This window comes from Phycodurus eques, chromosome 1, assembly GCF_024500275.1.
Source record: "Phycodurus eques isolate BA_2022a chromosome 1, UOR_Pequ_1.1, whole genome shotgun sequence".
Lineage (NCBI taxonomy): Eukaryota > Metazoa > Chordata > Actinopteri > Syngnathiformes > Syngnathidae > Phycodurus > Phycodurus eques.
In genome coordinates this window covers 18,727,149-18,749,398 of record NC_084525.1, presented here as the reverse complement: position 1 = coordinate 18,749,398, position 22,250 = coordinate 18,727,149, and the positions used below count along the sequence as shown (strand labels likewise).

The 22,250-nt window shown below is 44.6% G+C and overlaps 1 protein-coding gene across 1 annotated transcript in view; it reads right to left on the bottom strand.

Moving 5' to 3' along the window:
- The window catches only part of cntn3a.1 (contactin 3a, tandem duplicate 1), a 124,232-nt gene that overhangs the window by 95,681 nt on the left and 6,301 nt on the right, over nucleotides 1–22,250 (bottom strand). The window lies entirely within an intron of this gene.

The following is a 22,250-nucleotide window of genomic DNA, read 5'->3' as shown; positions in this document are numbered from 1 at the left end:
ACTGCGGCTTCCTCCCACATCCCAAAAACAGGCGTGGTAGGTTGATTGAGGACTCTAAATGGCCCGTAGGTGTGAATGTGAGTGCGAATGGTTGCTTGTTTCTATGTGCCCTGCGATTTGCTGGCGACCGGTTCAGAGCCCCGCCTCCCACCCGAAGATAGCTGGGATAGGCTCCAGCAGCCCGCGACCCTAGTGAGGATAAGCGGTAAAGAAACTAGATGGATGTATGGATGTGTGTGTGTGTGTGTGTGTGTGTGTATATATATATATATATATATATATATACATATAATATTCAACACAGACACACAAAATAGCACCTTCAAATGATACAAAAAAGTATTCGTATAGCAGGCAAAAATCTTACGGCTGAAACTACAAGCTCGTAAATGCTCTATGACCAAAGAAGATGCTCAAAAAGGAAACCAAATAATATGACATGTACTATTTTAAGATTACAGCAGGGTGGTCTGTACACAGAAACAAAAAGGATTTGTCAAAGCAAAGACTACATAGACAAAAACAAGGTGCAAGTCTGCTTAATGTTGCATAGGAGGGATCATGTCTACAAAATAAAAACAAAAGGGATTTCAAGATAGTACTGACTGACTTTGTAATGTTACTTGGAGTCAAATATCTAGACTGTCTAACTATCGTTTTGCTGTGGTTCACACCCCTAGTCTCCTTGTCTGTCCTTCTAAATGTCATATACTGCCCTGCAGTTCCATTATTGGAGCCGGGAGGGCGCTTTGTGTCCTGTCTCTCACCCCTCCCCTCTCTGTTTTCAGCACCTGTCTTCAATCAGCCTCATCACCACTGGTGTTTATCAGCCTGCCTGTTCCCGGAAGACCGGAATTCCCGGAAAAAGTATTGTAGCCTCTCCTAGTGGTACCACGGCCCACCTCATGTCAAGTAAGCAATATTGTTCCTCGCTTCCCCCTTTAACGCTTGTGTCTCCTCGTTCCCAGTGCTCCCCTATGTTCCTGACCCACGTCATTCCTGCCACCAAGCCAGCCGCCTGTTCTGTCCACTGCCTGCCACCTGTCCACGCCGCCGCCTGCCAACACATCCAGGACCATCTCCATAACCTTTCCTCAATAAACTGTTAATCATTATATATCTGCCGCCGCCTGCTCTTGGGTCCAGCTACTCCCCAAACGTGACAGAATACTGAGGCCACTATGGACCCAGCAACTCCAGAGGCTCTGAAGAACCCACTAACCCTCCAAGGCGCCCACATTGGACGACAGGACAAAAACCTGCAAGAAATCACAGAAACGCTCCACTCCCTTTCGCAACATGTCTCCCTCCTTTCTCAACAGATGCAATCCATTCAACCCCCTGTAAGTACTCTTCCCGAGCCGCTTCCCGTACAAAGAACTTCATGTCCCTCCGCCTGAGGGTGGGGCAACGCGGCGCTTGGGGGGATTTTTTCAAATGGCCTCTCCGACCAACTCAAGGATGAGCTAGCGGTCCGGGACGAGCCCTCCTCTCTCGATGATCTCATCGCCCTTTCCATTCGGCTTGATAACCGACTGAGCGCACAAGAGAGGAGGTTCCGCTTATGTAAGAATCCTCCCACTCAGAGCACCACGCCGTCGGCTTCTCACCCGCCTCCCGCACCGTCTCCCGTAGCTACCACAGAGACCATGCAAATTGGTAAAACGCGTCTTGACCCACAGGAGCGTCAGCATTGAGTCATCCAGCGGCTGCGTATCTACTGCAGTCAATTAGGTCACTTTATTTCCTCATGCCCGCTCCGGTCAAAAGACCAGGCTCACTGCGACCCGAGAGAGTCATGGGGAGCCAAACCTCCATTCCCTCAAGCTCTCCCTCTCGCATGACCGTTCCCACTTGCATTATAGTTTCTGCTCAGAACACCCCCATTACTGCCCTTATAGATTCTGGTGCCGATGAGAACTTCATTCATGAAGCAATAATTCACCAGCTCCAAATCCCTCTCCAACCACTTACATCCCCAAAGAAAGTCACAGCCCTGGATGGCCGAATCATCTCCCCCGTTACCCACCAAACAGTGCCATTAACCTTGTTCATTTCGGGTAATCACTGTGAGAACATCTCACTTTTTGTTATCCCTTCCCCTGATACCCCATTAGTGCTCGGAACTCCCTAGCTCAAAAAACACAACCCCACCATCGACTGGACACACTTAACCATCACGGGATGGAGCCCTCACTGCCACTCACACTGCCTGCTCTCCGCTATACCGCCCTCTGATAAATCGCCACCCTCTTCCACGCCTGTTGACCTCTCCCGAGTCCCTGAAGAATACCATGATCTCTCTCCAGTGTTCATCAAAGCTCCAAAAACAGCAAACCAGATGCCCTGTCTCGACTTTACTCACCCCCCTCTAGCCCTGACGAACCGGAACCCATCCACTTCACAGATCAAACAGGTGGTTCAGGAGGCCCAAAAGACTCCTCCGGATCCCAAGACCGGGCCTCCAAACCGCCTGTTCGTACCTGATTCCGCATGCTCTGATGTTCTTCAGTGGGCTCACACCTCCAAAACTCACCTGCCATCCTGGCATAAGCTGCACCATTCAATTCATCCAGCAGCATTTCTGGTGGCCCAGCCTTGTTAAAGACATCAAGCAGTTCATCCAAGCCTGCTCCATCTGTGCTCGAGGGAAGTCTTCACACCTGCCCCCAGCTGGGCTGCTGCATCCATTGCCTATCACTAGCCTCCCTTGGTCCCATATTGCTCTGGACTTTGTTACCGGTTGAAGGTAACTATCATTCTCACTATTGTGATCACTTTTCCAAATCTGTCCATTACGTACCCCTCCCCACACTACCATCCACCTTCGATACTGCTAACCTCCTTGTCCAGCATGTCGTTAGACTCCACGGTATTCCCATCGATATTGTCTCTGACAGAGGTCCTCAGTTCTCATCCCTGGTATGGAAGGAATTCTGTAAAGCAGTGGGCACAGCACCCAGCTTGTCGTCAGGATATCATCCGCAGACGAACGCCCAGACGGAGCGGGCAAACCAATACCTTGAATCGGCCCTCCGTTGTGTTGCCGCATGCAACCTCTCCTCCTAGAGCTCATTCCTCCCGTGGATTGAGTACACCCACAAATCCTTCACCAGTTCCGCTACCAGTATGTCCCCATTCATGGCTTGGTATGGTTACCAACTCCCGTTATTCAAAGAACAGGAGCAGGCAGTGCCATTCGCCACCGTCAAGGATCATCTCCGGAGAATCCAGGCAGTGTGGAAAGACGTCCGAGCGGCGTTGACCCGATCCGCTGCACCCAATAAACAGCTCGCGGACCGTCATCGCTCCTCGACGCCCGAATACAGGGTGGGCCAATCTGTCTGGCTTTCTTCTTATAACCTCCCGCTTTAGATAGGGTCCCGGAAACTCACTCCGCATTTCATTGGTCCCTTCCCCATTACCAAGATCATAAATCCTACTTCCGTCCAATTGAAGCTTCCACAGTCTGTCATGAACGGAACAGAGGCTAGGACCCAAAAATGCAAGACTCCAAAACAAATGGACAGTTTCCAAAAAGAGAGGTTTAATAGACGGGCATAGGTTGGTACACGGGCAGGCAATCCAAGAAGGGCAACAGTATCCAAGAACATGAGGCAAAGAGGCAAGGTCGATAATCGGAACAGGGTCAAAGTCTTACTGTGAGTCTGTGACAAGGAATGCTGGAACGTGACGACAAGGTACAACGAACTGGCAACGAGTGGGAATGAGACACGAGGTTAAATACAATTGGTAATTAGGTATGAACGAGGCACAGGTGGTGAAGATGCTCACAGGAGCAGGTGTGTGAGAAACGAGAGCGAGGAAGACAAAACCTGGAACACACGCACACACACACACACACACACACACACACATGACAGTACCCCCCCCCCTTAACGGCCGGCCCCAGACGGCCCTGGGGCCCCTGGATGCGCAACGTGGAAGTCCCGAATGAGCGAATCATCCATGAATGCAGACGGTACCCATGAACGTTCCTCAGGCCCATAGCCCTCTCAGTCCACCAGATATTGAAACCCCCTCCCCCTCCGACGAGACGACAACAGCCGCTTCACAGCGAAGACCGGGCCCCCATCCACAAACCGGGGGGGAGGAGGGGGCCTGGAAGGCGGGACCAGAGGGGACTCCCGGGCTGGTTTGAGCAGGCTGACATGAAAAGCAGGGTGGACCCGCATCGACCTTGGGAGCCTCAGCTTCACGGTGACAGGGTTGATGATCTTTGTGATGGGGAAGGACCCAACGAACCTGGGAGCGAGCTTCTTGGACTACACCCGGAGTGGAATATGTTTGGTCGAGAGCCAAACTCGCTGACCCACTTTGTAGTTCGGGGCCGGTGTCCTCCGACGGTCAGCAGCGGCTTTGTAGGACCGTCCCTGGCGCAGCAGCATCTGTCGGGCTCGCTCCCAGGTCCTCCTGCAGCGTCTCACCAAGGTTAATGCCGCTGGAACTGTGGACTCAGGGGCTATGGCAGGAAACAGAGATGGTTGGTAACCATGCACAACGTGAAAAGGCGATAGACCAGTGGATGCAGAGGGGAGGGAATTGTGGGAGAATTCGACCCAAACCAATTTCTGAGACCAGGATCGCGGATCCTGTGAAGCGAGACATCGGAGCCCCGTCTCCAGGTCCTGGTTCAGCCTCTCGGTTTGGCCGTTGGTTTCAGGATGAAACCCAGATGACAGACTGACGGTAGCACCTATGAGATTGCAAAACTCCTTCCAAAATTGCGAAATGAATTGGGGACCCCGATCAGACACCAGATTCTTGGGGAAACCATGGAACTTGAAAACCTGATTAATCATCAGCTCGGCAGTGTCTTTAGCTGAGGGGAGTTTTGGAAGTGCAATGAAGTGTGCCATCTTAGAGAACCCGTCAACAACTGTAAGAATGGTGGTATTGCCTTTAGAGGCCGGTAATCCTGTCACAAAGTCTACGGAAATGTCTGACCAAGGACGTTGTGGTATTGGCAGGGGTCGCAACTCCCCAGAAGGACGTTGATGAGAGGGCTTGGAGAGGCTATAGAACTGAAATTCCTGATGAATTTTCTGTAGAAGTTTGCGAACCCTAAGAACCTTTGTACATCTTTGCGTGACGTGGGAGTAGGCCAATTAATTACTGCATCGACTTTGCAAGGGTCCATTTTGACTTCATCTTGAGCCAGGACAAAACCCCGAAAAGAAACTGACGCCTTGTGGAACTCACATTTCTCAGCCTTAACATATAGTTGGTTCTGCAGTAACTGCTGCAAAACAGAGCGGACATGAATAATGTGAGTCTCCTCATCCGGGGAGAAAATCAAAATGTCATCCAAATAAACAAAAACATAAACATTCAGCATGTCACGCAGGACATCATTGACGAGGTTCTGGAAAACAGCTGGAGCGTTAGTAAGCCCAAAAGGCATTACCAAATATTCATAATGTCCTGTTGGTGTGTTAAATGCTGTTTTCCATTCATCCCCCTCCCTTATTCTGACTAGATGATATGCATTTCTTAAGTCCAGTTTGGTGAAAACCTTGGCTCCCTCCAGGAACTCAAAGGCGGTGGAGATGAGAGGAAGAGGGTACCTGTTTTTTACAGTGATCTCGTTGAGACCCCGGTAATCGATACAGGGTCGCAGGGTCTTGTCTTTCTTGTCCACAAAGAAAAATCCTGCTCCCGCAGGGGATGAAGATGGGCGAATGATCCCGGCTGCCAGTGATTCCTCCACGTACTCCTTCATGGCCTTGTATTCCGGCCCTGAAAGAGAGAACAACCTGCCTCGTGGGGGTGTGGTTCCAGGCAGCAAGTCAATAGCACAGTCATAAGGTCTGTGGGGTGGAAGGGATTTGGCCTTGGACTTGGAAAAAACGTCTTTAATATCCTGGTAACAGGTGGGCACTTGAGATAAATCAGGATCCCCAGATGGGGTCTGTGGATTGTCCTTAGAAACATGACCCTGAACATCACATGGCGGCTTGAAACAGTTCCGGGCGCAATTGCTGCCCCATGACATAACCTGCCCAGAGGACCAGTCAATGTGGGGGTTATGTAATCTCAACCATGGGTTCCCTAAGATAAGGTCATGATTCATGGCGTCAAAAACATGAAAACTAATGCGTTCCGAGTGAGAATCGGGAAATGTCAATGTGAGTGTTTGAGTGCGGTGAGTGATTTTGCCCATAAAACTGCCGTCTGCAGCATAGGTGTTGCGGTGGCGTTTTATTTCAAAGGTTCTAAGGTGCATACGTTTAACGAGGATGGAGTTGAGTAAGTTTGCGTCAGAACCAGAGTCAATTAATACAGGTGTATGAATTTCTTGATCAGGAGAGCATAGTGTCACTTTAGGAAGAACCCGTGTAGGGTCTTCCTTCATCAAATTCAGACTCACCTCTCCCGTGCCCTTGCTACCGGCACCGGCAACTTTGACGTGACAGTTGCTCACGGGATGACCCAACTGACCGCAGTAGAAGCACCGCCCTTCCCTCAGCCGGCGTTGACGTTCCTCAGGGGAGAGACGGAACCTGCCCAGTTGCATGGGTTCCTCCGTGGGGACGTTAGCCAGTGGGTTGAGACCGGAACCAGGGGATCTGCCTTGGTTTGGCTGGTCACCGAGGCTTGTCCTCAAAGTGATCGCGATCCAAAAGCCTCTTGTCGATTTTTACGGCGAGAGCGATGAGAGTGTCCAAGTCGGTCGGCAGGTCTAGCGGCACTAAATGATCCTTGACGGCGGGGGATAGTCCTTGAAAAAAGGCATCGAGTAGCGCCCGATTATTCCAATGACTCTCAGCTGCTAGAATGCGAAACTCAATCGCGTAATCTGACACCCTGCGCATGCCTTGTCGTAAGGTGACAAGGGAGCGAGCTGCCTCACGATCAGGAGTGGAAAATTGAAAAATTTGCTCCATAGTCTTTACGAAAAAAGCCCATGAATGACACGTGGCGGAATTGCGGCTCCATTCAGCAGTAGCCCACGCCTCCGCACGACCAGTCAGGTGGGAAATGACGAAAGCGATCTTTGCCCGCTCGGTGGGGAAGTCAGCTGCCTGGAGCTCAAAGTGGAGTTCGCACTGCGTGATGAACGGCTTAATGTTCCCAGAATTTCCCGAGAACCTCTCCGGTCGAGAGAGCTGTGGGCAGACAGCAGCGGAGGTGGCTGCATGTTGACTGTTTCACATGGAAATACCGTGGCGGTATTGGGTGTGGTGCCAACTGGTTCCTTTTCTTGGATAATTTTCATAAGAAGTTCAAACTGTGAGGCCACCTGTCTCATCATATTGTCCTGATGCCTTGACAGTCCCTCTAGATGAAGGTGGAGGGCAGCAAGCTGCTCATCCTGCTTCGAGAGGCGTTGACCCTGCGCTTGAAGGGCTTTGCGCACCGGGTCTGAGTCTGCTGGGTCCATGTTATGGCCAGTTCGTTCTGTCATGAACGGAACAGAGGCTAGGATCCAAAAATGCAAGACTCCAAAACAAATGGACAGTTTCCAAAAAGAGAGGTTTAATAGACGGGCATAGGTCGGTACACGGGCAGGCAATCCAAGAAGGGCAACAGTATCCAAGAACATGAGGCAAAGAGGCAAGGTCGATAATCGGAACAGGGTCAAAGTCTTACTGTGAGTCTGTGACAAGGAATGCTGGAACGTGACGACAAGGTACAACGAACTGGCAACGAGTGGGAATGAGACACGAGGTTAAATACAATTGGTAATTAGGTATGAACGAGGCACAGGTGGTGCAGATGCTCACAGGAGCAGGTGTGTGAGAAACGAGAGAGGAAGACAAAACCTGGCACACACGCACACACACACACACACACACACACACACACACATGACACAGTCCCTGAAAATTCAACCCACATTCCACGTCTCTTTGCTAAAGCCTGTCTCCACCTGCGCCCTAAGCCCTCCGGCCGAACCCCCTCCACCCCCCTGGGTTATTGACGACCATCCGGCCTTCACAGTGTCGCACATCCTCGACGTGAGGCCTAGGGGGAGGTGGTTCCAGTACCTTGTCGACTGGGAAGGGTACGGGCCGGACTAGCGTTCTTGGATTTCCCGGAAGCTCATTCTCGATCCTACTCTTTTGGACGACCTTTTCGCGGCTCACCCAGGGAAGCCTGGCAGGATGCCAGGAGGCGTCAGTTGAGAGGGGGGTACCGCCATATACTGCTCTGCAGTTCCATTATTGGAGCCGGGAGGGCGCTTTGTGTCCTCTCTATCCCCCCTCTCCTCTCTGTTTTCAGCACCTGTCTTCAATCCTCATCACCACCGGTGTATATAAGCTTGCCTGTTCCCGGAAATCCTCGCCAAAGTATCTCCTAGCGGTACCACGGCCCACCTTATGTCAAATAAGCTACACTGTTCCTCGCTAACTCTTGTCTCCTCGTTCCCAGTGCTCCCCTGTGTTCCTGACCCACGTCATTCCTGCCACCAAGCCAGCCGCCTGTTCTGTCCACTGCCTGCCACCTGTCCACGCCGCCGCCTGCCAACACATCCAGGACCACCTCCATAACCTTTCCTCAATAAACTGTTCATCATTTTACATCTGCCTCCGCTTGCTCTTGGGTCCAGCTACTCCCCACACATGACACTAAAAAGCTTTTCTGTCCGGCTGATTTTTCAATAAACATCATAATAGTTACCAAATATAATTAAAAAAATAAACAGAGGGAGAATTTCAAACTCCCCTTTTACACAGCAAAACTGTTCGAGCACAAAAGGCATTCACATCCAACATTGCCATGCAGCTGAACAGGACAGGTTAAAAAAATAAAGCTCACACTGAAACTTGCTGAGACAAAACAAAAGGGAGGCTGGTTGTCAGACATGTAATGCAGGACTGGAACGCAGAGATGGGGGGGGGACTCGAGTCAATTGACTTTACTTGGAAATCTGCATTTTAATTGAGAGTTTTTGCCTTTTCTTTTAAAGAGAAACATTTTGGGGGAAGCGGGGGGGGGGGGGGGGGGTCATTCACGCCAACCTGGCAACCCAGTTTGCATTGTTGTGACGTAGCCACATGCATGAACAGCGATGGAAGGAGCTCCAAAGATAATAAAATTTGGATTTAAGGATTATTTTGTCGATCAAGTCTGCAAAAAGACTGCATGGCTTTTGCAACTCGCGTATTTAAGTCACATCGACGATGACGTTGTGCTTCATCTGTCACTACAAAACTCTCAAAGACAGGTAAGCTAATTTAACAGTTTAGCTAGCTGATCAAACATTAAGTCTCATAGACTGCTTTGGGACCACAAAAAAATGAAAATGTGATGGTGAACGTTTTAGTACAGCTAAGTAGGGGTGGGACGGTTTACAATAATTGAACCTTTGGTTTCGCTTTATAAGCACGCAAAACTCTCTTCCCTTTCTTTCTCTCTCTCTCATTTACTAAAGAGCCAAGAGCAAAGTAGAAAGTAGCGTCTAAAATATAATGCCAACCGCTGAATGCAGAAGAAGTGAAGCGGTGTTGCTAGCGATCAGTTGTGGAAATAAATGTAAAAAAAAAAAAAGATGTGGAGACGTTTCCGGGCATGGCAAAATTAAGAGCCTGCGCGAGAAGATGCCAGGTGCGTTATAGGTCTGCTGTATCCGATCACCTTGCATTACAATCACGGTGATTAAAAAGTAATTGACAGAAGTCCATTCCACTTAGTAAGTACAGTACAAATTGTGAGTAGCTATGCGTGAATATAATTTTTGTACTACTGAATCTTTTTATTGAAGTGTCACCATTAAAATGTCATTTTTCTGTCGGCTCTGTGATAAAGCTGTCTGCACTATGTTTTTAAAATTGACACCACAGCATTTGAAACATAACCTTGAATCTAATGACAATTGTCAGTTGTCCAGAGTCCAAATGAGATTGTTTACTTCTAAACACAGCCACCCTAAGTTATGAGAGGATGTGTTATTCTGTTTATTTTTTACTCATCTCAAAGATTTCCTTTTTTTTTTTTAATGAGTTGCACAGGTTATGTGTCACATTGAAGGTGAAAAAAGCTGTGAAAATATTTATTCTATATAGCTTTTGTTTAATGGTGTTCTTTTAAGAACCGTAGGAGGTACTAGGCTGTCACCACAAAGTAAACAGAATTGTTTGTTCATGGTGTTCCCTTAAGAACCGTAGGAGGTACTAGGCTGTCACCACGAAGTAAACAGAATTGTTTGTTCAGAAATAAAATTGAGTCAAATTGAGTTTAGAATAAAACTTTAAAACAATTCAGTGCAATAAATTCAGTCAACCAGAATCTCAGTTGTTGTTCATTTAACTTGGATAAGGTGTCAATACTCTTTTTAGTGTTATGATTTGTGAAAAAATGTATCATTCCAATATATGTTGCGACTGGAGCAAGATTGTATGACTTGACTTGCAACTTGCTTAAACCAAGTAATGACTTGACTTGAAATTTAGTGGCGAATCGACTTGACTTGATTTTTATCCCGCAGGTACTTGAAGGTTAAGACTTGCGACTTGTTTGTGACTTGCACATATTTGACTTACTCCCACCTCAGCAGGAATGTCTCCTCAAATTTGTTCAAGCTGCAGCGATTATATCTCTGATACAAATCGCTGACTCTGTGCAGCACTAAACTGTTCCTCGTTCCTGAGTAGAGTCACATTTTCTTGGGGACTATTCTGTGACACATCCCGCATTAGGGTCTAAAAAAAAAAAGCCATCATGATAATGAGACGGATTCCTGCTGTCACTGATAGCAATGCTTTATTTATTTATACAACGCAACCCAAACATGTTGACTGCTATGATCATTTTTGATAAAGCAGTAGATTAAATATATGCATGTGACAGGCTGGTGATAAAGTGAGAAAAGATTAAATTAAATGAGAAACTTTGCGAAACTGACTCTCCCCGCTACATAGAACCGAATGATGGCAAAGTTTTCTTTGACTGTAAACAATCAGTGCGTAGAAATAACGAGAGATGAAAACAATAATGTTCTGTCAAGTTTATCAAAAAGCAAGCAGTGAAAAACAGATGCAACTTAAAAATTACACTTTCAGAATTATCTTGGAAAAGCAGAACCAAGCGTACTGATTCAAGTCTGACTACATCAGCTGCATTCCCTAAACATTCACATACATTATAATACTCTCTTCTGAGTCTACAAAACCATTAAAATGCAACACATTTACCCTATAAATCTCATTTTGGAGATTGGCTTTAGAGTGTCATCTTTGCTCCAACATATCCTGCGGTTATTACAATGCCAATGTCATGAGTAAATGTTAGCTTTAAATAATAAAACACAGAGACTTCAAATCACTTTTTATGCTCTTGGATATTTTTGCAGTGCTTCTCCTTCAAGGGGGAATTACAAGAGCTTCTCTGAATACATATTCCATATATTGTAATAAAGATAGAAGAACTTGAAATTCACCAGAACCTGGCACTGCAACCTCTTCCATTTTCTGTACAACTTGTCCTCATTAGGGTCGAGGAAGAGCTGGGACCAATCCCAGCAGGCTTTGGGCGAGCGTCAAGGTAACCCTTGTTCGTACTGATATCCTTAAATTTAATGTTCTGGACATGTTAATGATCAAATGTGGCTGTAATACATAAAAATTCTGTTTGTTGACCACCAATGAATCCTATGAGCAAATGAGTGCTTCCAAACTATTTCCATTCAAAAAGCATTCTCATTTAACAGCAATCTTTTGATCTCCATTACTCAACAGGCTGGCAAACACGAGACATCCGTTAGTCAGTGGATAAAAGACACCTTTTGATCCAAAAACACTGAACAATGGCGGATGGCAGGTCAGGTACTGTAGTGTACAGCAGTTGCTTAACATCATTTTCAGTGCACATAAATTACTCTTACTAACTTGGTAGCGGCAAGATCAATGACTTAATTTAATCTCAAATTGATTACGCGTGTGTGTGCGTGTATGCGTGTGTGTGTGTTTGCTGTATGAGATGCAGGAGAATCGACTTTTATACTGTACTTTTCAAGTGTCACTCGCTTTCAAGCCTGAGCCCTCACTGAGTCTGTGACGACAGCCATATTTGTCTTTGAGAAATACCAATGATTTTAAAACGATTCCTGCTGGTGTGACATCTCAGTACTAAAGTATTCTGACCCAATTAAGGCCTCTTCTGTTTGTTAATTCACTCGGCCTGCTACGAAGTGACATATATATGAATGAAATTAGGTGTTAATCAAATAGGTTATATTTATAAAGCTATTCATTTAGTCCTGATTACTAAAGGTAGTGGAATCCAATCTTTTCCATTGATCTCACTCATTTACCTCAGTAGAAACACTTTGTTATGACAATAACTAAAAACAAAGCTGTATGTTAAATGGTAAAAATGTGCAATACATCAATAAAGGAGGTTCTCTTTGACCTGACCATCCATCCATCCATTTTCTGAGCCGCTTCTCCTCACCAGGGTCACGGGCGTGCTGGAGCCTATCCCAGCTGTCATCGGGCAGGAGGCGGGGTACACCCTGAACTGGTTGCCAGCCAATCGCAGGGCACATACAAACAAACAACCATTCGCACTCTAATTCGCACCTACGGGCAATTTAGAGTCTCCAATTAATGCATGTTTTTGGGATGTGGGAGGAAACCGGAGTGCCCGGAGAAAACCCACGCAGGTACGGGGAGAACATGCAAACTCCACACAGGCGGGGACCGGGGATTGAACCCGGGTCCTCAGAACTGTGAGGCTGACGCTCTAACCAGTCGGCAACCGTGCCGCCCTGGAACAAATCATCCATCCATCCATTTTCTGAGCCGCTTATCCTCACTAGGGTCGCAGGCGTGCTGGAGCCTATCCCAGCTGTCATCGGGCCAATGCAATAAAATTCTAAAAGGGATTAAAAGCAAGTAATTGAAGAACAGTAGAACTTCAAAAAAGGAATGCCCCAAACATCATTCGATTATATTTACAAATAGATGTCTTAAATAGGTGGATCCCCACATATACCGGTTCCGCACCCGCAGATTCGCCGATTGGCAGATTTTTTTCTTTTGGGTGGCACCGTGGACAACTGGTTAGCACATTTGGCTCAACAGTTCTGAGGACCTGTGTGGAGTTTACATGTTCTCCCTGTGCCTGCGTGGGTTTTCTCCAGGTACTCCGGTCTTTCCAAAAAACATGCATGTTAGGTTAATTGAAGACTCTGGCCAAAGGTGTGAATGTGAGTGTAAATGATTGTTTGTCTATATGTGCTCTGCAATCAGAGGTGGGTAGAGTAGCCAAATAGTGTACTCAAGTAGGAGTACTGTTACTTTAGAATAATATGACTCAAATAAAAGTAAAAAGTAGTCATCCAAATATTTACTTGAGTAAGTAAAAGTTATTCAAGAGTAACTTGTGAGTAGCCTCTGATTATTATTTTTTCTAAATCAGAACATGAACATCAAATAAAATTTTAAAATATTATATATGGGAGTCAACACTGACCTGCCACCATTTAAATTTTTAACTGCCCAAAAACCAACAACACATGCATTGGGCCCTACAGAAACATTATTTGCTTTATTCACTGAAATGACTTGATGAAGAAGCTGTTTGCTGAACAGACTTGGTGATTGTGTGTGTATGTGTGCATGTGCACCACCATATGATAGGGCTAATTTTGCCATATCACTGCCAAAACAACAATAGAAACATCTGCAACGTGTTTTCTCAAGTTAGAAGTGGGCTGAAATATCGAAGTTTGGGCTGTCACAATTGAAGAGCTGTTGGTTTTTTTTGGAGTCTGTCAAGTAAAGACGCTTGCGCTGCTGTTTTGTTTTTTTTCCCAAAATGAGTCTGAGCAGTGTCTCAGACAAACAACACGTAAGTTATTCACAGTTTGTGCATAACTGAAGTACATTGTGGGGAACGTCATCTAAATGTTTCAACACAAAAATGTACACAAGGAGGAGCATGCCGCATTCAAGCAACACAGCGTGAAAAAAAAAAAAAAAAAAAAAAGGGGAAAGCCAAACTCAAAAGCCAAAAGGGGAAAGCAAACTCTGGTCAACACCCGTCCATATAGCCGGGACAGTGAGACAGCAAGAGTAAGCATGTCATTAACAGTATTTATTAAAGTAATTTAAGTGCAACAAAGTAATTTAATGACAGTAAGTTAGCACCCATTATTTCTGTCATGTTGTAATGTTGATCTGACCTAAACTTATGTCAGTGGCAAATCCTTGAATGCCCCCTAGAGGTCATTGATGTTTTAACTTTTGTCTAAAATGCTAGAGAATAATTTTGAGCTGGGATGGGCTCCAGCATGCCCGCGACCCTACTGAGGATAAGTGGTACAGAAAATGGATGGATACAGTACTCAGTATATAGTACACAAGTATATACAATAAATGAACACGTCATAAAGTACACAAGTATATACAATAAATGAACAAGTCATGTAAATGGACACATTGCTCCATCTTGTGATCGGATCGGTGACCGGTTATCGATTTTTTAAACTTGCTTATCGGTTATCGGTGATCGGCCCCAAAAATCCTGATCGTGTAAAGCCTACTTATTGGCATATCCTTGATTAGTCAATAATTTTTGGGGAGGGGCTGAAAAAAAATATATATATTATTTTTTAATTCAATTTACACTCTCCTACATATTCTTAGCACCTCACACAACAAACCAGAGCACATACAGTACATGTACGCACGAAAGGTGAGATGTAAGCGTGATGGGGTACGCAAAAAGCGACTGCATCCCTGAGCATGCTCAAGGAAACAGACTACCATCTCTTCAACAAGTTAGTTTTATTTTGCCTCCAGCGGTACTCGGGCCGTGACCCCCCGATTGCAAACCCAAGTCCTTGAGCTATGTCAACCTTGTTCAGTTGGCCAACCCTGATCTAAAGGACGAATTTGTGTGTTTTGCTTTTTCGTTGCTTTTCTTGTGTTTTTTGTTGTTGTTGTTCATAGTTTAGCATACCATAGCATCGCGCCAGAAATGGACATTACCACAACAAAGTAGTACCGCAGTGTAGCAAATAAAGTGGTGCACACCTATCAGTCCAACTGCTCAGTATAACATGGTGCAAGTGACAACATTTCATCACCAACAAAATAAGAAGTCAGCTATGTTTATGTCTGTGTTTTGGTCAGCCAAATCTTTTCAGATGAAATTAATCTCTCAGGCACATGCAGTAATCTCCCTCTGCACGTTCTTCACCACATTCACATATGGTGAGTACAAAATGTATTATTTATATTAGATACTGAGGGTTTTTTTTTTGTACATTTGTCTAACATTAAGAAGGTTAAAATGATGAAGAAGTCTGCATGATGCACTTGAACTGCACTTAAACCAGTGTTACGTCATTGAAGGGGGAGCAATTTTATAATTTTTTTGCTGATAGTTGCATTATACAGTAGTTCTTTTTACACTTGAATGACGTTGAGTTACGAGTGTTGAAATGCAACTATTGTTTCCTACGGGCGAAAACCTGAGAAAATATATGCAAATCGGAGGTCCCCCAGATAGTTACACCTTCAATGATCCAGGTAAGTGATTTTCGTGTTTTGTTTTCTGTTTTTTGTTTTTTTATATGTTTGACAGCAAGTGCTGAAAACATGTACAAAGACTGGGAACAATATAGTACTGAATACATCTTGAAACTCTTTTCCGCCATCTCAGCTGGCCGGATTTTTTGGGCGGGGCTAAAAACTAGCTCTGTGACGAAAGTGGGTTGGGGAGTTTACTTTCAGGCATGAGACAGCTATGTATACACCAAGGCCCCTTATTCCATGCAGTGGTCATTCGACGGAATTGCCACTTCCTCATTCCTTTTTACCTGAACCCGTTACTATGAGTTTAGCGTGCAATTGACCATCAAACTATGCCTGCAACTCGCAAAAATACATCTTCCCTGAAGTGTAATGTGTTTTGTGTTATGTGGACTACAGTTTATCTGCCGTGGTGTGCACCCATGCATGGCGCGTAGCGAGGCAGCGGCAAACCGTATGGAATACACCGCCCCAGCGGCCAATTACCAGCCCGTCGGTGACTACGGAACGGTGTTATGGCCGTCAGCCTCACAGTTGCTAATCGTGACGTGGGGCAAGGAGGAGGGGAAAAATATCATCCGGTGAGACAGCAGTCCATCGCACTGCCGTGGCCGCATATGGTCCATCATTTGGGGGCAAAGGAGGAAAAATTGTCCTGGCAAGGGGCTCAGGGGCTGCCTGGCCACCACAGAGTGCCTCTCTGCGGTACCCATACCTACCCCCATACATCCTTTAACACAGAAGAAACATGGTATTCGTATTCCTATGTTCATACACCAGACTCCACGTTCTTGTTTGTCTGTTATTTTTTTTCTTTGTACCTTATCTGTGTGCTCTTTTTAGAAAGTAACAACGTTATGTAGTGTTCAGACTGAGACACTGAAATACCTTGTGTTACAGGCTGCATTTAAGTGAAATATTTAGCAATACTGTGAGAAAAACATCCAGTTGGAGGGTAAATGTCAGTAATGACAAGTTGTTACTCTTAAGTGTTATACTATTTGAGCGACATTTGTGCCATGTTCAAGAAAATTGTGTTTTGTGTTATTTTAACAATACATGGTTAAAATAAAACTATCACAATTGCAAGACGTATTGGCGCTATCAAGTATCGGTACTCGGTATAAGCAATTACTGCAATGTACAGTAAGTACTTGTACTCGTACAAAGTCTCAAAAAATGGGGTATCGGTGCATCCCTAATAGATAACATTGTGATAGACTGCAATATTGTTGTTTTTTTTCCATCCCTGACAGGCGGGTAGGATGTAAGTCTTTTATTTGACTTTGGAATACATTCTTTCCTGTTGATGAAAAGCCTCCCATTTCCAGAGACAAACGCTCTCAGGAGTTTGAGCATTGTCAGAGTGCTACCTCTTTTACTCCTTTCATCTGACGGCAGCAGCTGAGCTGACAAACTGCAAATTGTAGTTCAGTCAGACAGTGATGCCAGGTGGTTTGACCCTCTCCACTATAACTGATCACTCGGCTTATATCATTTTTTCAGGGCTCAAAAGTGTGTTAATAGAAATGTGCTGTTAAAAATCCACACTGAAATACTGGCACATAACACAGACACACACTGTAGGTCTAGCACACACCCTGAAGCACTGAATCATGAATGAGACCAGACACCCACTAGCTGCAGAAACGAGACAAGACTAGTAAAAATGGCATAAGATACTGCATCTTTTATCACCTGAGCTGTGAGTTCACTTGATCTGCAGACACCCGCTTGATCAGTGTTTTCCTCCATCCCACAGCTCTGAGTGCCTGCAGGTTATTTAAAATGTTTTTTTTTTTTTTTTTTTTTGCCCCTGCTCCCATTGAGATTACTAGTAAAGGGGACATTTCCCTTCCTAACCCCACACACATGAATCAAAGCAGTACAGCAGCAGCTCCTGGTCCAGATAGTGTCATCCTATCAGATTATTGTGTCTGGCAGTTTTGAGGTGCTGTGAAACTTAAATGTCCAAAAATGACAGCACTTGAGTTTCATCTGTCTTTCAATATTTTAGATCACTTCACAACATCACAATAATAACTTTATTTATATAGCACCTTTAAAAACACATTTACAAAGTGCTTTGACAGATCAAGTAGAACACAAAGCATAAACACCTTACAATAATAATGTTGTAATCATATAAAAACAACAACTAAAACAACAATGGTAGAGAAGCCCCAGACAGTGCAGGAAACCAAGAAACCCAACTGAGAGCAAGAGGGTTGATGAGGAATGATAAAAATAGTGAGGTAAATACATTTTAAAACACACAAAGTCCAAAAATAAAATGAGGTCGATTGATATTAGTCTTCTTCTTTTCCTTTCGGCTCGTCCCGTTAGGGGTCGCCACAGCGTGTCATCCTCTACAAAGACACAATGTAGCTCCTTCTGACTTTCTCTGTACTTTTCCATCAACACCCGCAAGGCCAATAATGCATCTGTGGTATTCTTTGTAGGGATGAAACCATACTGTTGCTCGCAAATACTCACATCTGTCCTGAGTCTAGCCTCCACTACTCTTTCCCATAACTTCATTGTGTGGCTCATCAACTTTATTCCTCTATAGTTCCCACAGCTCTGCTCATCACCCTTATTCTTAAAAATGGGCACCAACACACTTTTTCTCCATTCCTCAGGGATTTTCTTACCCGTTAGAATTCTGTTGAACAAGCTGGTCAAAAACTCCACAGCCACCTCTCCTAGATGGGTGATTCTCACGAAATCCAGATTTAGAAGGTGTCCAGCACGAGGACTTTTAAAATGCCCTTGAAGAAAATCTTGCTCTTGTACATACACAATTAGGGTCTGAACTAACTATAAAACATATTTTTAGAAGATGTTTTAAATATTTCCTGTGGGGGGGGGTTGGACTGGGGTACAAGTGTTGGTCAACCTAACCCAAGTTATATTTTCCCCTATAAACACCCTAACCTCTCTCGCTCTTTTCTTTTGTATTCCTCATGTGAAATTGGATCGCTGTAAATGGCTGCCCTATGCTTTGCCAGCCTCTCTTTAGCTAATGCCTTCTTCTTTTCAACTGAAGCTTGCCTGCAACAAAATTCTATACTTACGTAACATTTCAGTAAAAAGACATAAATACAGATAGAAAGATAGAAATAGATTTTACTACTAAAAAACTATTTAATCAGTCAAATTACAGTAGTTTGCATCTCCTCGATCCACACTTTTTTTTTTACAGCCCAGCAGGCTGGCTGGGTTGTAATAGCGGAATTAATACACAATCTGTTCAAAAGGTGTTAAATGTGATACATATCATGTTATATATGGGAATGAGCAAGCAATATTATGCATTTCCCTCCCTTATTACTCTGTTTCTCATCACAGAAACATTGAGTCTCTCCACCGCAACAGGCCCAAAATTGTTGAGGTGAATGATAATGGTGTTGCGGTGGATGAGTGACATTGAAGTTTAATGCTAACTGTGGAAGCACCATGTGGGTAAAACTTGTCTTTCCTGTTTGTGTTAAGACCACAATAGGGTATATACTAATAAAAAAATAAAAACTGCAATTTTTTTTTCAGTAATGACAGCTAAAAAGTTTTGTCGGCACTAATACAATCAAACTTTTAACTTTTATCTGGAGAGACAAGAAATGAACTCCTTACCTGGTTGCCATCTTGAGTGTTACAGTCAATACTGTCCCATCCAACAAAATTCCTTGCAAATGTAAGTTCCTTCAGGAGTTAAACAATGATTGAAATTTGTTGCGGAGAATGAGAAAATTGTTCTTGGACACATTTCTATTCCTCATTATTTTCACTACATTTGCCAATGATCACTAAATACGACACGTTTCTTCACTGTAACTATTTATACTATAACAGTGCATACAATTTAATTCTTTTTTATCTTTCTTAATTAATAGTATTTCGATCTCATAGAACCAAATCTAGCTATGGACATGTTGCGGTAATGAGAAATGTCACCTTAAAAGTGAAAAAAATAAAATAAATGTGTATTGATGATGGTCATTTGATATCATGAGCAAAATAGTAAATAAAGATGTGTTTATAATGTTATCCTTATTATTTTGATAGCATCAACTTTCATAAAAATGCTTCATGACATCTCATGAATCTAATTTCGGGAGAATTACCCACATGCTTCCATACCTCCACAGGTATGTCATCAAGACTACCTGTCTTTCCATTTTTCATCCTCTTTAATGCCTTTTAAGCTTCCACCTTACTAATCTTTGCCACTTCCTGGCCCACCACGCTTGCTACTTCTACTCTTCTTTTTCTCTCATTTTTGTCATTCATCAATTCCTCAAAGTATTCTTTCCATCTATCCAGCCCACCACTGGCACCAGTCAACACATTTCCATCTCTATCCTTCATCACCCTAACCCGCTGCGCATGCTTACCATCTCTACCCCTGTGTCTGGCCAACGTGTAGAGATCCTTTCCTCCTCCTTTAGTGTCCAACCTGGCACACGTCATCATATGTCTTATATTTGGCCTTTGCCACCTCTACCTTCGCCCTATACGTCACATCTCCATGTATTCCTATGTCCTCTCCTTCATCCTCTCAGTATCCCACTTCTTCTGAGCTAGCCTCTACCCTTGTATGAGTTCCTGTACTTTGAGGCTTTCTTTGTACGATTTCCTGGACTTTGAGGTAATTAAAATGAGTGATAATCATTAAAATAAAATAAAATAAATGAATAAAGGGCAGGCGGCACGGTGGGCGACTGGTTAGCACATCTGCCTCACAGTCATGAGGACCTTGGTTAAAATCCGGCCTTGCCTGTGTGGAGCTTGCATGTTCTACCCGTGGCTGTGTTTTCTCCAGGTACTCCGGTTTCCTCCCACATCCCGAAAACATGCATGGTAGGTTAATTGAGGACTCTACATTGACGTAGGTGTGAATTTGAGTGCAAATGGTTGTTAGTTTATGTGTGCCCTGCGATTGGCTGGCGGCCAGTTCAGGGTGTACCCGGCCTCTCGCCCGAAGATAGGCTCCAGCACCCCCGCGACCCTTGTGAGGATAAAGCAGTACAGAAAATGGATGGATGGATACAATCAAAAGATAAAAATATATAAAAATGGGGGAGAAGATGCTGTCACATTAAAGCCAGTCTTAAAAACGGGCATTTTAAGAAGTGATTTAAAAGATGCCATTGATTTTGCATGTCTCACATCCACAGGCAGGTCGTTCCAAAGTCAAGGTGCACTGATGGAAAATGCTCTATCACCTTTACTTTTAAGCCTCGACTTTGGAACAACCAGTAGGCCTTCACCTGAGGATCTGAGGCCATGGGAGGGTATACATATTCAAAAGGTTCAGTTATGTAGCTCTGAGCCCGGCCCATCCGTGCTTTTAAGGTAATCTGTAAAATCTTAAAATCAATTCTAAACACACTTGAAGCCAATGAAGTGATGTTAAAATGGGTTGCCTTTTTGAATCAGTGAAAAGCCTAGCTGCTGCATTCTGAATCAGCTGGAGGAAGAGCGTGATTTTTGATTGATGCCGGAGAGGAGTGAGTTGCAATAATCTAACCTAGAGAAAATTAGGGTACGATTCAGGTTTTCTCCGGGCACGCTGGTTTCCTTGCCTGTGTGGAGCTTGCATGTTCTACCCGTGGCTGTGTTTTCTCCAGGTACTTCGGTTTCCTCCCACATCCCAAAAACATGCATGGTAGGTTAATTGAAAACTCTAAATTGCCCATAGGTGTAAATGTGAGTGCAAATGGTTGTTTGTTGATATGTGCCCTGTGATTCGCTGGTGACCAGTTCAGGGTCGACCCCCCCGCTCGCCCAAAGATAGCTGGGATAGGCTACAGCACGCCCGTGACCCAAGTGAGGAGAAGCAGAACGGAAGATGAATGAATGAATGTCAGTGGTATTTTGCGAATTGAATAGAATTTCTTTCAGACTTGGAGATATCCCTCAATTTGTTGTGTAATGGTAATAATATGTTTTGGTGATGATTAAACATTTATATGAATGAATGGTTTCACTGTTTTAAAGGCCCTCTGAGGGAAATCGTAACTACAAAAACGAGTTTGACACCCCTGCTCTATAGGTAATGATATGCATGTACTGTACTTTCACTGGCCACCACACTGGATATACTTTACCTTCACAATCATATCAGATCCTTAACCATGTATCTGTTGATAGTCCAAGAAGATTTACAGATCATAACACGCATTGCGGCGGCACGGTGGCCGACTGGTTAGAGCGTCTGCCTCACAGATCTGAGGACCGGGGTTCAATCCCCGGCCCCGCCTGTGTGGAGTTTGCATGTTCTCCCCGTGCCTGCGTGGGTTTTCTCCGGGCACTCCGGTTTCCTACCACATCCCAAAAACATGCATGGTAGGTTAATTGACAACTCTAAATTGCCCGTAGGTGTGAAGGATGCGCGGATGGTTGTTTGTTTGTATGTGCCCTGCGATTGTCTGGCAACCAGTTCAGGGTGTACCCCGCCTTCTGCCCAATGATAGCTGGGATAGGCTCCGACATGCCTGCGACCCTAGTGAGGAGAAGCGGCTCAGAAAATGGATGGATGGATGGAACACCCATTGCATCAGACCATAACACATTTGGCAACCCACATGCATTTGGGAGACCTATTATTTATTTTTTTTTTTGGGACAAATTGAGTCAACCTGTATTATTTTTCTTTGTAAGAAAAGGCTGGTGCAGCAACACAGCGGATCACCAAAGAACACCATACAAAACGGACACAGTGAAATATGATTATGACAGCAT